Source organism: Phyllopteryx taeniolatus, chromosome 15 (assembly GCF_024500385.1).
Source record: "Phyllopteryx taeniolatus isolate TA_2022b chromosome 15, UOR_Ptae_1.2, whole genome shotgun sequence".
Lineage (NCBI taxonomy): Eukaryota > Metazoa > Chordata > Actinopteri > Syngnathiformes > Syngnathidae > Phyllopteryx > Phyllopteryx taeniolatus.
Genome location: NC_084516.1, coordinates 6,128,254 through 6,152,443, shown reverse-complemented (window position 1 = coordinate 6,152,443; position 24,190 = coordinate 6,128,254). Strand labels below are relative to the sequence as shown.

At 42.0% G+C, this 24,190-nt stretch overlaps 1 long non-coding RNA gene across 3 annotated transcripts in view; it reads right to left on the bottom strand.

Annotated features, from left to right (window-relative positions):
• Window positions 1–24,190, bottom strand: part of LOC133490341 (uncharacterized) — a 223,561-nt gene that overhangs the window by 168,824 nt on the left and 30,547 nt on the right. For all 3 annotated transcript variants that reach the window (XR_009792174.1, XR_009792173.1, XR_009792172.1), the window contains exon 3: window positions 2,338–2,446. This is a non-coding gene — a long non-coding RNA (uncharacterized LOC133490341). The remainder of the gene's footprint in view (window positions 1–2,337; window positions 2,447–24,190) is intronic.

The following is a 24,190-nucleotide window of genomic DNA, read 5'->3' as shown; positions in this document are numbered from 1 at the left end:
AAACATGAGATTTTAATGTAAATTCAAAGCGTCAACAACAGTAGTCTCTAAGAATTGTCATAACTAGCCTGCTAAGCTTACCCATTTGAAACATCAAAATTCACATTTTTTAGCATTATGCTACAAGTGTTACAGTTTTCCTTAAAAACGTTAGAATAGAATGTACTTTGCAAACGCAAACGGTAGAGTCTATTATCACAAAAAAAGATCAGGACACACCGAGCTTTAGAAACTAAACCCTTTGAAATTGTGTCAAACTATACAACCTGTGTGGCTAAATATAGCATTTCTCCACTCATTGCTCTAAAATTGTGTGTAAGTCATTGTAATTAGTACAAAATATATAACTAAAAATATAATCCTAATTTTTAGCTAAAGTTATTTTAAATAATGGTACGGGTCAAACATTGCAAACTCGGTTTTTTTAATGTCGTCACAACTTTTCTTTTTGAAAGGACATACACTGCAAAAATTAAAAAAAATAAAAACAAGACCAAAAAAATCAGGGAATTTTTTCAGATTTGTTATTTTCGGCATTAAAATAATTTCGTAAAATTCCGTTTTGAGTGCCAAGCATTCACCGTACAGCTTTTCAACACAGCATGTCTGCCACATTGCATGACACCTAAATTGTCATGTTGATGACAACATTTACAGTTTGTACTTGAGTAGGTTCACGTTTGTATGCGCATATGTGCACACGCATCAAGTAAAGATTATGTGTAGTGGGAAGGGGGGCACGGGGGGCGGGGGGGGTGGGGGGATGTAGTGTGGGGTGCTGCACAAGGGGTCATCAGTGAGTGTTTGGAGCTTGAGTTACAGGGCCAGCATCTGCCATCCGGTCATCAGGCCCTCATATCCATCACTGGGCCATGGCGTGGTGCAGCCCGGCGTTTGTAAAAACACCCAGAGGAAATGGAGTCTCTGGGCCAGACAAGAATAAAATTAGCTTGATGACTAAGTTCCTCCTCGGGTCCCAGCGGGAAAAGAACTCTGCCATTTGTTTTCATTACTTCCCTCGGCTGTAGAAGCAGAGCCGACATTATGTATGCATGTGTGTGTGGGAGAGTGTGACTTTTTGTTTGTGTATACGCGTGTTCGGGGTAGCTAGCCAACTCCAAAATGGCCGTTTTGTCGTTTCCACTACTGGGTTTAATCAAACATATTCACTCGTAAACACAGCACTCCCATTCCAAAGCTGCTCCAGCATGTGTAATATTTGTGCTCGGCCTCTCTGGAGGTGACATTAGCGCTTGGACTTGTTCCACGTGTTTCCCTCACGGCTTGCGATATTGCCTTCTGCTACTTTATTGCATTTTTTTTTCTCAGAATATCTTATAAACACGCAAAGGTTATAAACATTTATTCGCTCGCAAATGTGTTTTCATTCATTACCACTTGTGTGTCTGACCTCAGAGTCCGAAACGTGCATCCAGTTTATTTTTGGACAGAATATCATATTTTGGAAATACACTCACGGGCCAAAACTTGAGGTACATCCGTGTGGTCCAATGATATCCATCCCATACAAGAGCTGTGTTAACAATTCCATCTTTAAAAAGATAATGCTCAGATTTGACAGTTCCTAACATAAATATGATATAGTGCAGTTTGATACACTACAAATATGTTAAAGTGAGATAAATGTCGGAGTGATAAATATTATATTTTACACAATACACATATGTATGTTCATAATTTGTGATATTAACCATTATTTCCATTTACACAATGTTCCCCTAAATGTCACCTATAAATGCAATTAAATTCCATATTATTCATAAATTCGGGAAAATTTTGAGTTAAAATAAATGTGTTTCTGTTGAATCAGCATTTTATGACTGGACAATACAATTATAAGAGAACACAGTGGTTGAACCAATCTTCTTATTGTATAGCATCCATGTAGAACGTTAGGTATGCCTGTATTGAGAAAGAATATGAATCATTTTGGAAATTCAACTTTTTGTCGAAATGGAAAGTTATCGCATTGAAATAGCTGATTGGGCAGCCAAACAGCAACACGCATGTTAACAATAATGGGCCTCAGAATAGATCCAGATAAAAACAAGGAAGCGGATGGCGCTCTTGTTTGTCAACTGTGATAAAATATCCCAGTAATAAACGTTTTGTTTTTAATCACTGTTTGTCCACAAATGCATCCCAGTGCTCTGAATCCAGTCACCAATTAGTCTCTCTGTCACTCCACTCTCCCAGATTAGTTCCAGCTTTTACCCGTGGTGCCGTTCAGAGGTGAAGTGAAGACATCTTGTAGCTCTTTAGAGCGTGTAGCATTAACACCTTTTGCCCCCCCAGTGTAAACCCTCGAGTACTGACCCACAGCTTCTTTGGGACGCGGCCGCGTTGAACGTGTGCGCGGCCGGCGCTGCGCTTCTCCACTCGCGCCTCCGCTGGGAGGAAGAGATCACAAAAGGGAAGACTGGACCTGATGGAGAAAAGGAAAGTCTGTCATAAGGCGAGGACCTGGAGCAGACGTGTGGGAATTACACACAAAAACAAATTGTGATTAATAGTATTATTTGCCTATTTCTGTCGTCTTCCTGTGCAGGATGCAAATATATTACAGAGAAAATTTGATGTAACTTCATTTGTGTGTTCTTGCTTATACTGTGCATAGCTTAGCTTTAATTAACTTTCCTCAATTTTCAGTAAATTGATGGTGGATATCGAAGGAGGAGAAGCAGTACAGTGGTAGTAGAGGTTGTAGCAGCGGTACTAGTAGATGTAGTAGTACTACAAATAGCAGTCGAAGAAATAGTAGTAGTACAATAAGTAGTAGTAGTGGTTGAAGTAGTAGTAGTAATAGTGGATGAAGAAGTGTTATTAGTAGTAGTAATAGTAGTGGTTGAAATAGTAGAACAAGTAGTATTATTAGTAGTAGTGTAGTAGAAGTAGTAGTAAAAGTTATAGAATAAGTCGTTGTAGCAGCAGTTACAGGTTAATGCTCGTGGTAGTAGTACTCATAGAGGTTAATACTAGTGGTGGTGGTAGTAGTAGTAGTACTACTAGAGGAGGAGGAGAAAAGGAGTTGTAGTAGTGCTAGAAGAAAAACTAGTTGTGGTTGAAGTAGTACTGGGATTGGTGGTAAAAGTAGTAGTCATAGAAGTGTTGGTATCATGAAGTAGCAGTAGTTGAATGACTAATAGTAGTAGGCCTAGTAGAAAAAGTAGTCCCATTCCACTAAGTTTATTTGGGCACGTTCACAGTGATTTGTATACAACGATGATCATTTTTATACAATCGGGCTTCATTTTGTGCATCCAGAAGTCACACGGATCTGCTGCACTTGTGAATAATTGCAACCATGAGCGAGAGGTGTTATTTAAGGGCCAGCATTAGCGAGGACACGGGAAAAGCACCTATTAGCAAAAAAACAACAGTCAGGAGCTCAGTAAAGAAACTGGTCACGTGACGACGCATAATCCAGACCGTTATGATGTGACTGGAGAACCGAAACACGTTTGGTTCTCGTTCGACAAGCTGTCTGGAGAATTTAGTGAGAAATCCAAGTGTTAAATTCCATTCAAATTGAAATGTTTTCCACCAACGCAAGCGTCAGATGCCATCAAATCTGTACATTCTCAGTCATCCGGAGAACGCTAATCCAACAAAGGTTGAAATCAAGGCGACTGGACGTTTCTTGTTTTGTTCAATTTGTTGTGATCTTGTATTCTGAAAACCTTCAAAAATGACTTACGAAATGCGGAATCATAGAGTGAAAATGGAAGCACTTCATGAATCTGGGAGGTCTCCATGACCAAGTAATTGTTTTTAAAGACCCTGTAAAGGGAATTCAGAAATGTGTTTCTAAACACATTATACATGCTCTATACATGAACACGAACCTTCGCCTCGCGTTACGCTGCGTTCACACCGGACGCGAATTGACCCATACGGGTGACGTGATTACACATAAAGTCAATGCAAATGCATAAAGAGACACAAATTTGTGCCGTACACGTTTGAAGGCTAAAAACAAATTGGCGTGATTATCTGTATTTGTGTAGTTTTCCTAATTTAAAAAAAACGTTATGAATAAACAGCAGTCGTGGACACGCACTCACGTGAGCACACAGCGGGAGAGAACAACACGTGTTTTGTGCGAGGCCGCTATAAGATAATGCATTTACATGTGGATCCAAGAAAGGATGGAGAGAAAGCAGACGAATTACACGACTTCCTTTTGTGGGTTGAAAATGGGGGAAGTGATTTTCTCTAATGCATCTCTGTGTTGTGTCCTTGTCCTCCCACCACACCGACTGTTTGGGGTCCTGCGAAAACACGGGTCAAGGAGAGTGTGTGTGCCGGACGAGTGTAGAGTAAAAAGGGAAAGAAAAAGGAAAAGAAAAAAGTTTGCTAGTGACAAGGAAGTCAAATAAAGGGAAGAAAAGCTCCATTTCCCCGGCTAAATGTACCCCAGGGAGGTGTAAGGGAGTGAGAGGGAGATCAAGAGTGAGAGGAAAGGTTATGAACCGACAATACTCCAGCAAAGGCTGCAGATTTACAACTCGCGAGCCCCTAAAGAGCTCTGCCATGCTTATTCCTACAGCCAGTTAAAACAAATTGCGGCCATGTTTCAATCACCCACATCCTCCCTGCGAGCTCATCCGCCCGCGCCAGGCTTTTTGGCCCGCTTTGCCCTCAATTACTCCTGAATAAATACTTCAACTGAGGCGTCTTCATGTGCTGGAAAGTACCCCCACGCCCCCTCCACCCTTCCCCTCGCATCACACACTCTTCTTCACCGAACACGGCGAGGTCCAAAACTCTTGACCCCGTCGAGGATGAGAACGCACGCGGCCCTCGCGGATGTTTGATTGCAAATTTGCGGTGGAAGCCCCGTGGTAACTTGAGCCGCTGTTTGATTTCAGAGCGACGTCGGGGTGAAGGAGCGAAGGATGGGGTTTTCATGTCTGGGCGGTGGGGGAGGGGGGCACGCATTTGGGGGTCACAGGAGTGACTTTTTCATGTTACAGATTAAAAGCAGATGTCAGTGGGATTACATCCCCCGGTGTCATCACTCACACCCCACCTTTGTCTGTACACACGCACACACACGGACACACTTGGAGGGAGCGTTGGGAAGTTCTCTCAAGCCCCCGTGCAGCCCCGGAGGAGGTCAAAGGACGAGAATGACTGGTGTGACGCTGGCCCGCAGCGAAAAGTGAGATCATCATGACAGTCTGAAACTTCAACGCCAACGCCTGCGGATGTATACTATGTATGCGTTCATACCACGTGTCGTGTTTTGTTGATCCGAGTAGAGTCATAAACAAAATAACGCGACTGACTATAATCTCGTTGCTTTTTGTTCATATTCACATGTGCATATAAACTATGTATAGTATTGTGTTATTCAATCGTTATTCACTGTTTTTATACCGACTATTTATTGATCCATGCTTCATTTTGTGTAACATAGAATGCTGCTGACTACTCTTGCTGCATTCACACCTGCATATACAGGAGGCCTCTGCATAGCTTTATATTCACGCTGTTGATCCTATTCACTTGATCTGTATTGCCGCACACACTTCTACATATTTAGCGTGCACAGATTGTACTATTCAACTGCTCTGAATTGCTTTTATGTACTGTAGATTACTTTTTTTTTTTTTTTTGCTACATACCTGTACAACGATGCTGACTCTTCTTGCTGCTTTTTATTCACACATACATGCTGCAGGTTTTTTGTTCCATTGAATACTGTTGACTGTTCTTGCCGCTGATTCTATTCACATCGGTCTGCATATTAACTATATGATGTACAGTTTCCCATACAGATCTGCATAAATATTAATATTCATGTGCAGTTGCAACATACACTGCTGTCTCATTGGGTGGGGGTTTGATTTTTTTGGGACTACTGTCGCATTTATTCAATTCTTTTTGAATGTAAAGCAAGATTCACCCACACTACCGCAGTGCATTTATTGTGAAGGAGTCACAGGAATGTGACGAGCACTGGAGTTTTTAGCCACTGAATACTGAATTATAGCGGCACACCGATTCATCTTAATCCACTTTTTTTTCTCTCTCTCCTTCCCCCCCCCGAATGGATGGAGTTGAAATATTGCCCGAGAGGACTGGGATTCATTAGCGCTCTGACAAAGCATGGAGAGGATCAAGCTTTTTAAAATATATCCTTCTTCAAGAGAAGTGAGTGTGACATGAAAGATGAAAAAGAAGGAGGGGAAAAAAGTTCGTCCGGAATTCCAACACTTAGTGAATCATTTGGACTAAAATAAACAGAACTATACACACAGACACACACACACACACAAACACACAAAACAGTAGCACAATGATTGGATCCAATTTATGGATCCAAGTGACTGTTTCAGGGGGTAAAAACATACAACTATTTGTTTTAGTTATGGAAGATTTAGACAACCCCCTCTAACACAATAAATGCACAAAGAAGTCTGTGAAGTCTGTTTTATGGACCTACTTATCTATATTAAAATTTTTGTTCTAATCATTTTTGGGGGATCCTTTTTTTTTTTTCCAAGAAAGACCATGTAAGGTCCTCGAGCGAGGGGACGCCATCTCCGCCGATCTTATTTATTGGGACACGCTTAAAGCCCGACTGTGCTCCAGAGCCGTGATGTCACGCGAGCTGGTGTTACGCCGAAGACGACCAGGCCCACAGGCTCGGATCGGAGGAAGAGCGGCGAGCTGCTTATTGTTCCCGACAGGAACCACGCCGCAGCCGCGAACCGGGACGCAGCTGCTGAAAACGTTGTCACATCACGAGTCAATCGGACCGCCGCGATGAGATCGGGGGTCGTGAGTGCATGTCAGAAGGGAAGTGGGGATCAACTATGACTGCGGGTTGTTGTACAAACATTGTTATGATATGGAAAAGGGGGACAGTTTGGACTCAGTGGTTCTCAAACTCGGGTTGGCCAACCCCCGTGGGTCCGCAAGTCGTAACTTGGGGTAACTAATTATGCCATATCATTTTTTAAAAAGCTCAAACCTACATAAAATAAACATACTAAACCAATTGTTTCTCCATACCTTAGCTTTTGGCCAATTTAAAATCTGATTTAATTGTGACATCACACAGTGTAAATCTGACATCCCTGCAAGTGCGCAACATTTAAAGCAATATAGCGGTTGCGTGAACGATGAACCGCGATGTAGTGGTGGTTCACTGTTCCACATAGACGAACCAAGATAAGATAATCAAGATAACTGCAAGTCTCTAAATGAATAAAACAAACAAAATACACATGCATCAATTACGGACTTCAATAGACAAAACTTTGGGTGCGTTGATCATTAACGCGATCGTGATGAAACAAGTCGAGAACGGGCTCGCAGATGCCCATGCATCCAATAAACGCCCTGTACAAATAATATGAATTCTATTCTCATTTATGAGGGATTCAATTCTATCCTTGAACTGCATATGTTGGTACTGAGTGTATGGTATAAATTCGGTGCATGGGATTTAAGACAACAAATTGCTTAATGGTAAACGGTTAGCAATCGAGACTAGCATTAGCGCGCTAGCCATGACCATTTTAGGGTAAAAAAAACAACTAACTACAATTCAGGTCACTGTTAATATTCATTACACATCTAACGGTCTTAAAAATCACTTACAGGCGGCTCCTCTGTAGTTTTTGGCAAAGTTTATGAGTGACCCAACACCACGTCTGTCTACAATAAATGTCCATGTGACATTTATTGTAAATGTCCGGCGGTGCAAACATGGTTTGCGTCAACCTATTTTTGAAGTCAACATAGCCGAGTTTTTTTTTTCCAAGCCCTATTTTAAAGTATCTAAGTATCTACAAGTATCAAAATATGAGGCTTCAAAATCATGAAAAATCTAAGTTGTTGTTCACTTTCAAACGCTGTGGGCGTGGCAAATGTATGCGCTGAAACCACGCCCCGCTCAACTGCCAATCAAATACTTGCGCTACAAACTGGAATAATGGAAGCGATTTCGTCGAACATTTTTCTTATGCCTACTCATAACTACGTTAGAGCCGTAACAACATATTTGCTTAAATCATCCGGTGCCTGGTATACTATAGAGGAGTAGGGCAGACTCATGCCAGAGTGCAAAGTGCATCATTGGCCACCATTTCGGCCACACTCAAAAAACAATGAGGAAAACTGTTTAATGCTACATTTCCACAATTGAGAACATAAGTACAGTGGTTCTCAGTATTTGCACGTTTCCAGCAATTAACTTGTATTATGTATTTCATAACAAATCTCGGAATTCACATTACAGGGTCATTTAATTTCTCAGTCAATAACACATGAATTTTAAATGATAACATTCAGACTTACCCAAGAGATGGTTGTCAAGTTAGGACTCTTCTGTCTAGCTGGTACTATTCTAGTTTTCTATATTTGTTTCTGTGACCTGAGTACGAAATTTCATTTATACATATAAATCACATAACACCGATTTATACACTTTTTGATTTATGTAGGTGAGCCGTGGATGGTAAGAGACAATAAAAACGAAATACAACAAACAAACATTAAGAGGCTGGAGACGCGGACTAAAAGCTGCTTGTCAGCGACTAAATATAGTTTCAAAGTAACTTTGTTCCCCATCTTATCTCCTCGGCTACACAGTGACTGCGTGCGAGCGCCGAGTGCTTGGCGAGAACGGGGCCGAGGGCCCCTAGATCTTCCTCTCAAGCCGCTATCTGCTCGCTCTTGACCCGGCATGCGTCTTGAAATATGGTAACGGGCGCGCACACAGACAACATTTATCCACTCCAAGGCAATAGTGGGCTGAAAGGTGCTACTCCTCAAGGGGCTCTTTTCTACTTGAGCTCCAAGAAGGCAGGAGAAAAAAAAACATACAGGCTCTCGGTATGTTCAACATGGTAACAGCATGGTAACAGCTTTTAGAGAAAATTACTCAAAAAGACGTGTTCATGTCCAGTCGCTAATTAAGGTTATTTTTGCTCTCAGTTTCACTTCTTAAAAGCAGTACTTTCCCCTCTCCCCTTTGTTGTTGATAACTACAATCAGGACTGTAGAAACACCGTAAACACTCAACTTGTAAAAACAACGTGATGTTTTATATACAATGGAACAAACATTCTAACATCCTGAGGTTATAAGGTTTTCAAAAAAAAAAAAAAAAAAAAGTTGAAGGTATTACTTTTTTTTGGCTAAAGCAACAGGAATAAGGGGGGGGGGGAACGGAATGTAGGAAAAAGTGAGAGATTACTCTTAATGTTAAGAGACTCACCGCTGAGGCATAATTCATGTTTTCAGTGTTTTACAATTACCCACGGTTAAATTCTTTTTACATTTTTATCAGATTTGACTTAAGAATGCAACAAAGCACTCTCAAACTGGTGGCCAGATACGGCCCCCAACATCATTTTATGTGGCTAGCGAAAGCAAAACGTGTGTCGACTTCATGTTTTTTATGAAAATACCAAAATTGCTGTCTTTGCTTGTATAATGTTGAGATATAGCAAGTATTTTATGTTACCAATCCCCCTTTTAAAATAAATGTAATAATAGTTGAACACATTTTTTATTGGCTTCTGATTTGAAAAGTAGTTATCCATCAATTTGTTGTGTATATTTCATTATATGAGACAATCATTTATATGTGTTCACAGTCATAACGGCCCTCTGACGGAAGCCATAATTACAATGTGGCCCGCGACAAAAATGAGTTTGACACCCCTGCTATAAATCGTGATCAATAAAGTCAACTGTCCTTCAGCAAAGCACATATGAGGACGCGTTTTATTCGTATCCATTTCACTGATGTTTCGCATTATATTACCATTAAGCTCGCAGACATTTGACAGACCAAATTACATGGTTTGGCTGACATTTCTAGTTTTAAAAATACAATGTGCTTTTGTTTTTTATGTCACTGACAGTAAACTTCAACTGAGTGTTGGTACTAAAGAGTACTTTAACAAGTGTCTCTAAATAAGTTTAAATGTGTTTAAAGTGTGTCGGTTGGGTATATGGTCTCTATATATTGCAGATGACGTTCAACTATGGCGGGTGGGTGTGGGACGTGTCCCCCGCGATAATAGGGGGGTTTCTTGTAATATTAAATTAGGCACTTGGAACTGCAGTGTGAATCCAGCTTTAGTCTGGAATTCAAACAGGTTTGGTCCACAGAAGAGATGCAGTTGTGGGGGGGGGGGGGGGCAAAGAGATCACATGACCTGACATCAGTCATTATTGCAGCATAATGCAGCTGAAGGCCACATCCTCATGTTTAATATCGCCTCACTGCCTTGACTTGCATGCCATATTCTGGATTTATATCCCAAATCTGCTCCCTTTGACCCACAATTAACCCTTAATGAAAATGTGAAGACTCGCTGCCTTTTGGGTCTTCCGGGCAGTGTGCATCTACCCCACCCACATCTTCTCCTTACCGTCGCTTTTCTCTTCCAGCTCCTCCACGTTACCTTCAGCCAATGGAAATCAAGGTAATGACGGGGCGAGGAAAAAGAATGTTCCTTCAAAAGATAATTAGGGAGATTGGTTTACCAGGGCCACTGAAAGCCCATTGACATGCGAGGGGGCTGAGGCCGGGGCCGCGTTGTCCGCCCGGCCCCCGAAAGGGCTCCCCAGAGAGGCATTGGCCCCAGCTTCATTTCTCAGAGCAGGTGCCTGGCAGGTAGTCAATGGAGACGGCAGGCGGAGATATACAAGAGAGCCATCCTCCCGCGCAAGGGGTCAACATCACAGATCAAGGGTCATGAGCAGAGGTCGCAAGGTCAATGTTTAGCACACACGGAAGCGGTCAGATGAGTGGAAATGCATCCTGGGACATTTACCCATACGGACAAGAAGCGGCGGATGTAGTCATGTTAATTGACAGTTTACCGTTTTATTTATCACCGTCTGATGTCATGTCTTCATTTAGCTAACAGCACGCTGTCTAAAATACACACACGAAGTCAGACTTCTTAATCTTTCCATTTAAACATAATGTGCGCCCCTGAATGCAATGCTATTGCAAACATTTCAACTTGAATATTCATGACTTGTTTAATCGAAAGGAACCTAACCAAATTCAATTGAAATTTTATATAGATTCGTCATCACGAGCTGATGCGCGATTCTTCCACTAACAACATAGCTGCGAACAGAAAAGAGCTTGTTTACAACAGCACCGTCAGTTTAGAAACCTTTGCGAATTTTCCCGACCCTTCTAGCGACTAGTTTTCAAAAATGCGACTAGCGACTTTAATCCGCTATATGCAGAATGCCACGTGACCAAATACGGAAAACAGGTTAGCGGACTTCCTGTGCATGCTCCAATAACTAGCGTAAAGTAACTATGAGTTGATGATATGATGGTTTGGCTTTAATATTTCTCAATTATGTAACGATATACCACTAAAATAAGTACATATACAGATACATATTTTTTGTTTTAACTCCGATCTATGTATTTTTATCACGCTCGACATTACCATGTAGTATTGAGATTTATCGTTTTACAAATCAGCCTCATTGGCGTAATTCTTTTGCCGATTTCTTCCATAAATATGCGTCAAGCCGCTTCCCAAGACAAGGTGATACAGGAAGAAGAGGTCAGAGGTGACGTGCACTCTAATTTGTAATTGAATCACAGCGTGGAAAAGCGATCAGTCATTGCCCGTGGGCTGCCATCCAGGAGGAGGCGGCGTGTCTTTCGCCGTCTTTCCAAGTGGTTGCTCTTGGAAGTGCAGCAATGGTTTTACGGTTAAATGTGGTTTTTTGAGAGGCGCAGCGCCCAAACACTTGTGAAGCAGCTTTGATTGAGAGAGGGGCAAAGGCGGAAAGATGATACCATCGTGCGACCAAAGATGAGCTGCGACGGATATCAAGCGTCGGCCGATATTTAAAGAAGTCACTCCCAGCCACTGCGCCACAATACGAATATGTCATGAGTGATCGTCAATCACCAATTTCACTTAGTAGGGCCGAAAGTTATTTATTTGCTAGAAATGTATCTTTGTTCATCTACAGTATTTATGCCACCAACATATGTGTGAGTGAGTAAGAAGCACAACGGTGCCACAGGGCATTTCAGACTGCTGGAAAACACAAAGAAGAAAGATTAGTACTACACAATGGTGCTTTGATTTAACAGTGTCGAAACTTACAGGTTTTTCCAGTTTTGAGCCGTCGATTTTTTGCGTTGTGTTGCAAGCCCAAATTTAATGTGCAAGCAAGTGTTGGATGCGCCAAAAAAAAGGAGCAATGAAGGTACGAAAAAAAAAAAAAAAAAAAAAGGAGCAATGAAGGTACTGACAATATCTTCACATGTGGGCAAGGAGTACCACAGTCGCTGATGCACTTTTATGTTTATGCTCTTATTTATTTATTTATTTATTTACAGGACAAGACGCTAATCCAAAATGAGAACACTCGCAAGGACTACAGTCAACTACTGATTCCTCACTAGGCCACGCCCCTTAAAATACACACCAACACAACACACCCAAGTACAGTATTATAGTACTGCGTTGAGTAATTACTTACTTTATAAAACATTGTCTTTCGTTATGTTTTAAACAATACATCAATATTTTTCTTTATTAAAATATTTTTTTTGGTTTTTTAAATGCTATAACAGATGAATGTTTGAGATTACAAAGAGGAAGTCCATTGGCCGGCCCATCTCGGTGCTGACTGCACACAAGGATTTGAAAGCAGAAATATTAAACAGAATTTGTTATCGTAACCTTCCAATTTTTTTTCTCGAAAATAGCCGACTTTTTAATCCCTGTGGCATTTAGGGGTACTACTGTATTTAATTGGAATTAAACTTATGAGGGGCTCCTTGTAAAAATGTCGGCACTTTCAGGGGTCCCTGGACCCAAAAGGTTTGAGAACCCCTGATTTGGGGGGGACACATACAGTTTCGCACAGGCTTTAGGTAATGATTATTACACAAAGCAAAACAACTCCAACTCCGAATGCAGCCATACGTTTTGCCCAAGTACTGACCCAGTATTCTCCATTAGCACTGGTGCCAGTAAGTACAACAACACATCGAATATGCATGTCAATTTCTCTTGTTCTAATCAAATAGAAAGCCTGCAAAGTAAATATCTGTCTTCTTATCGCCTCGACTGTTTACAACACGGTCGAGGCTACATAAACAGCGTGTGGCAAATGAAGACTTTTTTTTTGATTTTTATTTTAACGCATCGGGCCTGGCCAGCATATGCCCGATATAGGAAACCCATAGCATCAGTGGCTCCATATTGGCGTCGCAGGTCAAAGGCTAGGGAAGGTCAAAGGTTTTTGTTCTCCTTTCTCATCACGGAGTGCATTAACATCTTCTCCCCGTCCCGTCGCATCCAGATGGCTGAGCGAGCCCCGCGGACAGATGCTCCGGTTTTGAAAATGCACCGTCGAGAATAAACGCGGCTCCATCATCGCCACATCATATTTCAAAAGGATTATGGATATGGATGCATAAAATAAGGACAGGCTGCATTAAGACATTGATTCTCTGTGTTTGGCACAACTTTCATCCAAATTATCGTAAGGGGGGGGAAAATGTTGTTGACATCTAAAGTTATAGTTTTGTTTTGGGACCAATGGAGCAAATTGTAAAAAAGATCTGCGATAAAGACAACAAATGATCAACTGAGCTGATGAACTGAGCAGAAATATCGACTTTTCATTGAGATGTCCATCTTTGATTTACATTGCCACCAATCGGGATCAGGACCAGTTTTAAATGTGGTTGACATTGCAGCTTCAGACCCTGCATATACAGTACATAGCACATTGATATTTTTGCATTGAATGAATTGCAAACCACTTGTTTTATGGGAAGAAAAAAACTAACTAACAGTGCCACACAAAAAATGTAAAAATAATAGTTGATTAATTAACCCTCACCTATGTAATCTGCCTGGGTGGATGTCTCATAGGTGAGAAAGTAAGTGTTGTTGAATGAAAAAACAGAAAATAAATGTTTATCACTGACATGTTGGTGCTGGTTTGAGAAGGCCAAGTGTTGCTCTGGCAGGTTTGTTGCATTTGGCAGTGGATCCCTCGTAATCCAGAGGAAAAACAAAGATAACACACCGAGAGGCAAGCGAACTCACTTGTGCGCTTTAGGAGAGCTTGTGAGACTCGCAAGCACCTTTTGTGTGAAGAAATATCACATGCCTGCCAAATCCCGCATGATCGATTTAGCAAAGAATTTGGCAAAACCGGGGACTGTTAATCAGTCCCCATAAACTCCGCCGTCTGTCGGCCAATCGGCACGGCACCCGGACCCGAGAACCCGCCTCTTCCGTCGGCCGTCATTATTTTTCAAACGTGGCGAAAACCTTCAAGGCATGCGCGCAAGTCAAACAAACGCGGCCGTTCCAGGCCGCATGGCACCCTGCCGCGAGGTTTGGATTGGGGTGCCTCCGTTGGACACACACATGCACGCACACACACACACACGCACACACAACACTAGCCTGCCCAGAGACCTCCGACATGAACCTGCTTCTCTCACTCAGCAAGACATAAATCAGCGGCCCTGCTGGCCCCTCAGCACCATGCTGAACCTAACTCCACGGGAATCAAACGCCTGTAACAAGATACAAAAACTAATCCAGGCCAGAGACAATTGCCGGCATACAGAGGGGCTCGAGGGGTGCTGATCGAAGACCAAACCCCTTCCCCTCCACCCCCAAACCCAACTCATCTTTGTCATGAGAGCTTTGGGCGACATGCTATAGTGAGGTGCTCCTGCTCTGCTACTGAAGATGTAACCTGTCAGGTTTCCCTCCACCCCTACTTCACTGCTGAACTCTCCAGATGGTTCTCGAAGCCTCCCAATCACTCACACACGCACGCACACACACACACACACACCACTGGTGGGAAGCAACAAAGTACACTTCCAACTTTAAAGTATTTATACTTTGTTGCTGTACTTAAGTCGATTTTTTTTTCCAGGTGTCTGTTCTTTACTTGAGAATTCATTTTTCCGACAACTTTTTACTTTTACTCCCCACATTTGAAATCAGATAGAGTGGCGCCTTGAGGTAAGAGTTTAATTTGCGCCGTGAACACCCTCCTAACGCCCCCCCCCCCAAAAAAAATGTGTGTAATTTGTTTGATTAACTAAAATAGAACTCTATAATGCTGTAGTAAGAACAAATTTATAGAATGTGAAGAATTAAACATTATGATTAACTAATTGCAGCTCCTTCTGGTGTGTGTGACTTGGACACCAGGGTGCAGTATAATACAGTCATGCAGACACAAACAAACAAAATAAAGGGATTCACAACTCAGCATGCTGCAGTAATAGCCATAGTAATCGTTTTTTGCAGGGGATAAAGAATATATGCTTGTATTATATTATGTGTCTACATGTGCTGCTGAACCGTTTGTGTTCAAATATCTGTTGCTTAAAGCGTTACAACACCTCCACACGGATGCTATTCATTAGCCCCTCTGTGGCATTTTGCTTTGTTTGTTAGCATTCAGCTTTTGCGGACTTCGGGCAAAGCAATGCGATTATTTTAAATACACGTGTAAATCTTTTTGCTTTAAATTTAAGTTGACAGTGACACTGAACAGCTTAAAGTTCTTTTTTTTTTTGTAGAATTGTTAACTGCCAAACTGCTGCTTGTTATCAATTGCTTTCACTGGCACCATTTAGCGCTCGTATTGAATAAAATACAAAAATTATAATAAATCAGCCAAATGATGGCTCGTATCTGGAAAAACGTGGACGTTACATACTCTAAAAACAAGAATAGATCCATCCATCCATTTTCTAAGCGTGATAATAGATTTGCAAGGCTACATCGAAGCGAGGAACTTAATGTGGCTTCCCTTTGCCGCTAAAAAGTGCTCACCACCGCCCACAGTAAACGATCCAGAAGCTTCCCGCTCGGGTCCGTCTGCCTGAGCGCATCCATCCCAGACTCCATCTCCCCCCCACCCCCTGCCCCCCCCAAAGCAGTGTTGCTGGAATGCCTCTGTACTTTGCTGTCCTGATAGAGTGGCCACTGTTTCACTGTGATAACATCAGGCACCAGGGCCTGCACAGCCACAGGGCTCCGAGACACACTTTTATGACTTAAGTGTCTGGGACACATATCTGCAGCCATCAGCTCCTCTGTACACCCTCATCACATACTCGCACACATGCACTCCTGCGCACGCACAGCCACCCGCAAAGCATGCAAATGTGCGCGCAAAAATACAAACATGTCTTTGTTTACTCCACTCTAAACGCGCAGCTCAAATGAAATCAACTTGTATTCGATTAGTGACACAGGCTGTGTGTTATTATCTCCTTATTAAGCATTTGAGCATTGCCTTCAAGGCAATCATTAACCATAACCTCACTGGAGCAATCAACTGTAAAGCTAAAATGGATGTGAAAGCTTATACTGGATAAAATAACTTCCTTAATATTAAAAGGACAAATTAATCACAAGAACCCGAGAAGTATTTAAGAAGCATGTAATCCACCAATACATGAGATATTATAAATTACTGTCATTTAGAGTATAGCAGATTGTCATAAATAGACTGTGGTACTTGAGTAGATTTAGATTGAGGGGTTTTGGGTGTGTGCGCGTGTGTTTGTGTGTGTCAAGTTATCAAAATGAGAATTGTATATGATCAACAGTAAAAAGAAAAAAAATAAACATTTTTAGTATCTTGTAGTTCATTTTTACTTTTATGTTGAACTCCATTGCAGTCTGTACTTTTTTTTCCTTTTACTTAAGTAAAGGAGTTGAATCAGTACTGTAATCAGTACTCTGTCTTTACCAGTGTTTTCTTTATTTATTTATTGTTACACAAGTATCAGCATCTTCATTCATCACCTTCATTTCTACTTTTTTTTTTTTTTTTTTTTTTTTTTTTAACCTTTCAGAGTCAAGTATCTGGATGTTTACTTCATTTTTACTTTTGTCCTGTACCCAGAGTGTGTATTTTTAACCTTTACATGAGTATATGAGTCAAATCAGTACCTCTACTATTACCAGAGCATCCGTACTTATGTACAGTATGTGAGTATTTTTGCTACCTCTGCAAATAGTGGTGGTAGAGGTATTTATTTACACAAATGCAGATGGAGCATGGGGGAGGATTATTTGTTCAAATGGAAGGATATTAAACAATATAACATAGCTATTACAAATGATGTCAAACTGGAATTGTAAACAAAATAAAAGGGGCAAATGAGGAGAAATGTGAAAGAACACAAATTGAGCCAAACTGTGCAGAACAAATTGCGCAGCTCCCTGGAACACAATTATACTTTTTTTTTTTTTTTTTTTACTTTTTGCTGCTTTTTGCAATTATGGACACACACAACACTGTGGACCGATCATGTCACACTCCACTGAAAGTCATTAAAGATCCGCATAATGTAAGATCATCTTGAATACGCCACAGTTTTGTCCCCACATTCGAATTCATTGGAGCGACTGTTTACGCTCGAACCCTGCGACTGTTTACCCTCCACAGGTGCTGCTGCTTTGGTTAGCAACGGCGTTCAAGTGGGCTCAGGGTATGACTGGAAAGTGTGAACAAAAGCGTCAATGAACCGAGCTAATTAGCATTACTACGCGGGACAATGGAGGTGTCTGTTTGAGGTGTTTATTTGTGTTAAGTCGATGACACACCTGGCAACTCATTGAGCCACGGCTTCTATAAGAGGGACGGGCGCTATTTAAGGAAATAGTGTCGTTACATTATTATAATACAGCCCCCGCATTGTGATGAACAGTACTTCGGCAGTATTTTAAGTTACTTTAGCGCAAAGGAAGTGGTAGAACTAAGAAACACAAGCCGCTGTAAAGTGGAAGAGCAAATGCCAAGCAAGGTAATGTAAACGCTGATTATTTTTGAGATCCTGCCTTTTTATTATACAGTATTTTCTATACATTTCATGCTTGCATTTTTGTGTGTGTGCTCAAATACGTTTAAAATGTGTTTAAAAAGGTGTGTGGCAGTTTAAAGTGTATGTCCAAATATGGGCAATTATACAGTATATTTTTTCACAAATCAATACTATTGGTAAGTTATGTTATTTTTACACATTAATCAATTTAAAGTGTTGGAAATTGCTTGAGAAGAAATTGTTTAACTCTCTTGGACACTTGAACTGTGTGAAGTGTCGTATAACTCCCCCACTTTCTCATTTCTCATTTTTTCAGACAATATCTAGTGAAAATAGTTCGGTTAGGTAAATTTGGGAAGACCTGTTTTCTTAAAGTTAGATAGTGTAATGATTTGTTTCAGAAGGAAGCACGTCAGCCACGAAGGTAAATTTGTGTGCAGGTTAATTCATGTCGCTTGCACTGCTTAGTCAATTTATTATTAATTTATTTTTAATGCGTCACTCATGGTCTTTCAGATCTTTAAAAAAAATAAAAAATAAAAACATTTGGGAAGTTGATACAACCACAGGCATTTGCTTTTGTGAAGTGTTAAATAAAGGATAGCGTACTAAATTGGCAAGTTGAATTAGCAATTGAACAATTATGGGATGGTGTTGGCGCACAATGATAAATGACATCAAAATAAGGCATAAGACCAACACGAGCGACGCAGCGTTTGATAACTCATCCAAGATGTTTTTGGATTTTGTAGCTGCGAGGATTCCGTCCCACAGCAACAATATGTTGTCGGTTTTCACCTATTTCGGGTGGGGGTTCACTGTAGTAGATTTGCATTATATTTGTTACATTAGCTACTTTTTAATTGTGACAAAACAACAAAACTACCTGGGTCCACTGGAGTGAGTAGGGCCTTCACTCCACTTCAGGGGGAAAAAAAAAAAAAAGATGCAATGCAGCCCTGATGGACAGCACCACTTCACTTGTCCCCATTGATGGTCAGTCACTCAAACAAAAAAAGGAGGATGAGATGAGTTTCTCTGGGGAGTGAGGATAATAAAATCAGTGTGTCTTTGTGTGTGTGTGTGTGTCGTGAGCGGGGGCCATATTTGATGCTCTAACAGAATGAAGGTCTTTGGCGGTCTTTTAGCTAAAGCAAGCACAATTCTTTGAAGCCCAGCCACCTTGGCTGCAGAACCATTAGTGGGCCTGGGCTTTTCTATACATTAAGCACAACACAAGTGCATTACGCTCCGCAGCCCCAATTGTACTCTCTCTTGTTAAATATGATCCCAACAGACCTTTTGATTTTGTTTTTTGATTTTGGATTTTTTTTTTTGGCTCCCTTGCCACGGCGCTGCAGCTTCTCGTCTTCCTTTCCCTCGTGATCAGATTAGGATCGATTGTACCGTGGCAGAGGCGGCCCAGACACGAGGACCGGGACAACGCCGCCGCGCGATTGTGCTCCTCCAGCCCCGCCTCGGAGACTATTCAGGCGACTAAATAGAATGATTTGCCCTTAGATGTCAAATTTCCTCCGAGACAAGGATGTCAATACCAATTAGATTGTCTGCAGTTGCCTTAGTTACGCCAGCCTGCACCACGCCGCCGCCGAGCCAACCTCCTCCACTCCAAAGACACGCTCACTCTCCTTTAACATCTCACTCCCTTTTTTTTTTTTTGTAAGCAGAGTGGTGGTCTCGGCACCAAGCCTTCAGCCTCAAATCAGTTTTATGACTGGCGCTGCGCAGACATTAGGCTAACTCCATTAGCCTCTCGGACGGAGATGGCCGGAGGGGATACTGTGGGGCCACGATGGGACTGAGTAGGTGTGTGTACGTGTATATGTGTATACGTGCGTGTGCAGTAAAAAGGGTGAAGGAGGGGGTAACACTGTCTTAACACACAGTCTTTTGGCATCTCCTTAAAGGTCACTGTCTGCTGGTCGGACGAGGCCGAAGCCCAGCGGAGCGAGAACGTAAACAAGAGAAGGAGAAGAGGGCAGAAAATGGATTAACGAACAAATGTAATTAGGAGGAAAGGGAGAGACTGGGAGAGAGGACTGTCTCCACTTAGAATGGTGGCTCCTGCAGGCGCTTAAGTGCAAACATGACAAACAGATGTGGCCATGGCTGGCCAGACACAAGACTACACACACTCATTAGTATACAAGTACACCTACACACGCATGGATAAACATCTCCTCTGACTTGCTCTCACCACGGTTCCTTTAACGCCACTTCGCCTCTCAGAAGCATGTTGGATAATAGCGACGATACGAATACTGCTTTAAAAAAGTGCATGTTACGCTGCTTGCGCTTATGTATTAGAAAATGAGGATGTACTGTTGGAATTGAACATCTAGAGAAGGTTGCCATCAAGACAATGAAAGAAGAAGTTGCAGTCGTCACAGCAGTGCATTTAGTCCCAAAATGTGCGACAACTGAAGAAGGTCACGCTGGAGTAGTCATGAAAGGGCATGGTACACTGCTTGCTACTTGTTAATAGACATCCCGAACAGATTGCAAGGATTTATTCAGTCCCGGAAGGTGCGACAACAACTTCAACAATGGCACATATGCATAGAATAGCCATGACACTGCATGGTAGGCTGCTCGCTGTTTGAAATTAGAAAATCAAGATAGATTGCCGTGATGGATTTAGATCCAAAATGTGCCAAAATCTCCGCGCTATGTTGGCATCACAAGGCTGGGATAAATATATTAAAAGTCCATTTGCAATATCATGCTGGACTGGTCACAATAGTGCAAGTTATGATGCTCGTAATTAGAAAGTCCAGGAAGATTAGCGATGATTATGCTGTCCCCACATACTAAAACAAAGACAACAAAAGCATAAGAAGATGAAAGTATCCTGCTGGAATGGTCACAACAGTGCATAGCATGTTGCTTGCTGACAGGAAATTTGACAATTTCCTCAGCTCCCTCTGAAAAGCTGACCGATTCATTTTATTGATGAAAACGGGAGAACCTGAGCCAAAATGACTGCAATGCGTAAACAAACATTCCTACGGATCATTAAGGATCATTAGGGGCTTAAAAAGGCTTCTTGACTACAACATGCTTTCTGTTTATAACAATACACAGATATGAGGCTTATCTCCGGCAAGCGGACACCATGAGACAGATTTGTCAAGATAGCGTGCGATACAACAGGCGAGTTCTGGGAAGGACTATGAAGAATTTCATTGAGCCAGGCTACACGTGATACAAGGCCTTTTCACACCGGATGAGTAAATGTGAGCCAAATGGAAGTTTTGTGTGTGACATAGTCACAGAAAATGGCAGATCCCCTGATATGCATTGTTCCACAACACTTTACCTGGTAGGTTAACCCTTTAGACTGCATGTCATTTGACGGGTTCAAGTGCAAAAGCCTCAAAATCACCCCTTCCATGTACCAGCGACGTAAGTTTGGATGAACTTTTAAACTTTTCAAACATTGTAAAGCTTTTTGATATTTATTTACAACACTTTTGTACACGACTGGGTGTTTTTTTTAAACCAGGAGGACAAAGGACAGTATTGTACTGGTGTTTTTAGGCCACACAAAAAAATTGTGCTTCAATTTAACGGACAATCGGATTTAACGGACAACCCCGACACCACCGCCCCACCCCCCATTAGTCCTTTTAAATCGAGGTTACACTGTGTATATAAAACAATTCAACTTGGGTTGGTAATAAAAATAGGTATCTTATATATTTCTCTTTTATTACATTGATGTATATCTTTTCGTTGCCTTTCTTCACAGATCGGAATGACAGATCATATGGATGAAACCCTTTCGACTGACGATACCCAATATGTTTCCTTGGCCTTTTAGGGACAAACAGTGAATCAACTGAGACCTAATTTATTGCTTTAACTCTTGTTTACATGAAATATATGTGCAGGGTGCTTGGTCGGGCTATCAGGTTTCAGCTTAACTTGAGGGTTTTTTTTCCTATCATCAGGAACATGAAACCATATACTTTCTTTTCCAGGTTTTCGTCCAATGCCTAATTAGTTACTGCAATTGGCTAAAATCAATACCTTCCCAGAAAGCCTCCGAATAAGGACACGATAAAGTGTTTAGCTCTGTTTTCACTTCTCCGCCATCAGGGAGCGACTCAACAATACACGTGGCATCATCGTGCAAGAACGTGAAGTGAAATAATACACAGGATTCAACCAACACAATTTCTACAAAACTGATTTTGGCACAATTTGGCCAGTCAATTTTGTCCCATTTTTATTAAAAAAAACATAGCTAATTTTTGTAGAAATTCTTTATTGCTCAGTTAATATATGAATCTAAGCATACAGAAGGTGTGTATCTATGATGATGGAAAGCCTCCAACTTGGCAGAAGACGTTGCTCAGGCAATACGCTACATTTTCATTCCATTCTGGCGTGCAACCTGCATTTCAAAGTTGATCTAACCTCCCAGTGACACTCATTGCAGATGCTTTGAAATGGTTGTAAAAGAATAGTTTCTGCATGATGGCGTCTGTGATTAGGCGGCACATCTGCACTAGCAACAAACACACACACACACACACACACGGAACGGCCCCCTCCAATTTCAGAGGTTGGTGTTGGTTGGCAGCCAAGGCAAACATTTCCCGTGAATAATTGCATGAGATTGATTTCAACTGGGGCGATTAGATGGGGTTTTCGTAGGAAAGGTAACAAAAAAGGCACGCCGTCGAGAATGGCAGGAGGAAGTTGATGAGATGAAGAAAGATAAACAGGAAGCGGAGGAGCAACTTTGACACCCACGACGATTCTATAACCAGTCCGACCGCAAGCCTTTAAAAGGTGCATTACTGCTCGTTGAATTCTGAGGCGCTCGTCAGTCAAACGGGCAAAACAAATGTGGACGCTCTTAACTTACTCAATGCATCTCATTAACTCCATCCCACTTATTTGTCTTTTTCGCTCTCGGCCCTCCGAGTGTTTTCCGAGCTCTCGTTTTTCCCCGCGTCTGTGCTGAATAAGCATGCAGAAAGTGACCATTAAATCTATTGCTGATAGGGAGACAAGCGAAGGGGAACGTCAATATTAACGTGGACAGGATTTACGCGTGCGACAGGCCGCCCCCCCCTCCCCACCGTGGTGACATCATCACCGATGCAAAACAAACTGCAGTGGGCGTAAAAAATAATAATAATAATTTTTTAAAAAGGCATGACGTCAATCGAAGCATGCGGCTACTTATTTTTCCATCCATCTGTTTTCTACAGCGCTTGTCCTCATTAGGATCGCGGGTGAGCTGGAGAATCGGAGTACACCCTGGAATGGTTGCCAGCCAATTGCAGGGCACATCTAGATAACCAGTCACCCTCCAGGGGCGTGCAAAACGGAAGGGGGGGCCACCAGGAAGGGGGCATCCAAACGGGTTTGGGCATCGACAATTTCGTCTTCAATGAGTTAAGGTGTGGGCGTGTGCAGTACGGAGGAAAACAATGAAAACTCCACACAGGAAGATGAGATCCGAACCCCCAACCTCAGAATTGTGTGGCAGACATGCTAACCACTGGGGCAGAGTGCAAATTGCATTAGCAACTGTGGCTCTCCTTGCCCATATGCCAGGGCATCGCAGCACCTCCACTGGCATTATAGCACAGAGGTCTGTCAACCAATCAATAGACAGCAGTGCTCCCAGCTCCACCCTTATTCATGCATGTGTACAAATAACAGGGCCTCCTTTCAAATAGACGCCTTACTTTATATTAAAAAAATTTTTTAAAAAAGGACTGGTAAATTCTGAGATAAATAAAATCTACCAGGTTCCTATTTGAGGAAAGATGGTAGGTTACGAGATTAAAGGCTGTTTTGCAACCTACGCTCATCTTTAAAGTCACACTCCCAGCCATTTCTCCGTTATCGCTGCAATTAGACGCTGCGTAACGAAAAAAGCATGTGGACACGCATACTCCATAAAATCTGACTTTCAGCACCTCTGAAATTAGAACTTAAGTCCCCCCAGAGGGGCTATTAGGCGACAAATCCCCGCCATTGACCAAGTTCTGCCCTCTGCCCGCTCATGACTGACGCCCCTTACCAAACCCACACCCCCTCCGACCTCTTTGAAGTTCATCGCCGCGGCAACCACAGCATCACATCCTCTCCCGAAAGTGCAAAATACCAGTCGGCCCCTTATAGGGGCGTGAGGGAAAGAGCGAAGGAAGGTCTACGGGAAGGGAACCCGGCCGGACAAATCGGAAGGAGCCAGATGTTTGCATCCCCATGCAAACTTGTGAAGACATGCGCTCGCCGTGGGCCTGCATTAATGATGGCGGGGATCCATTTTAAAGC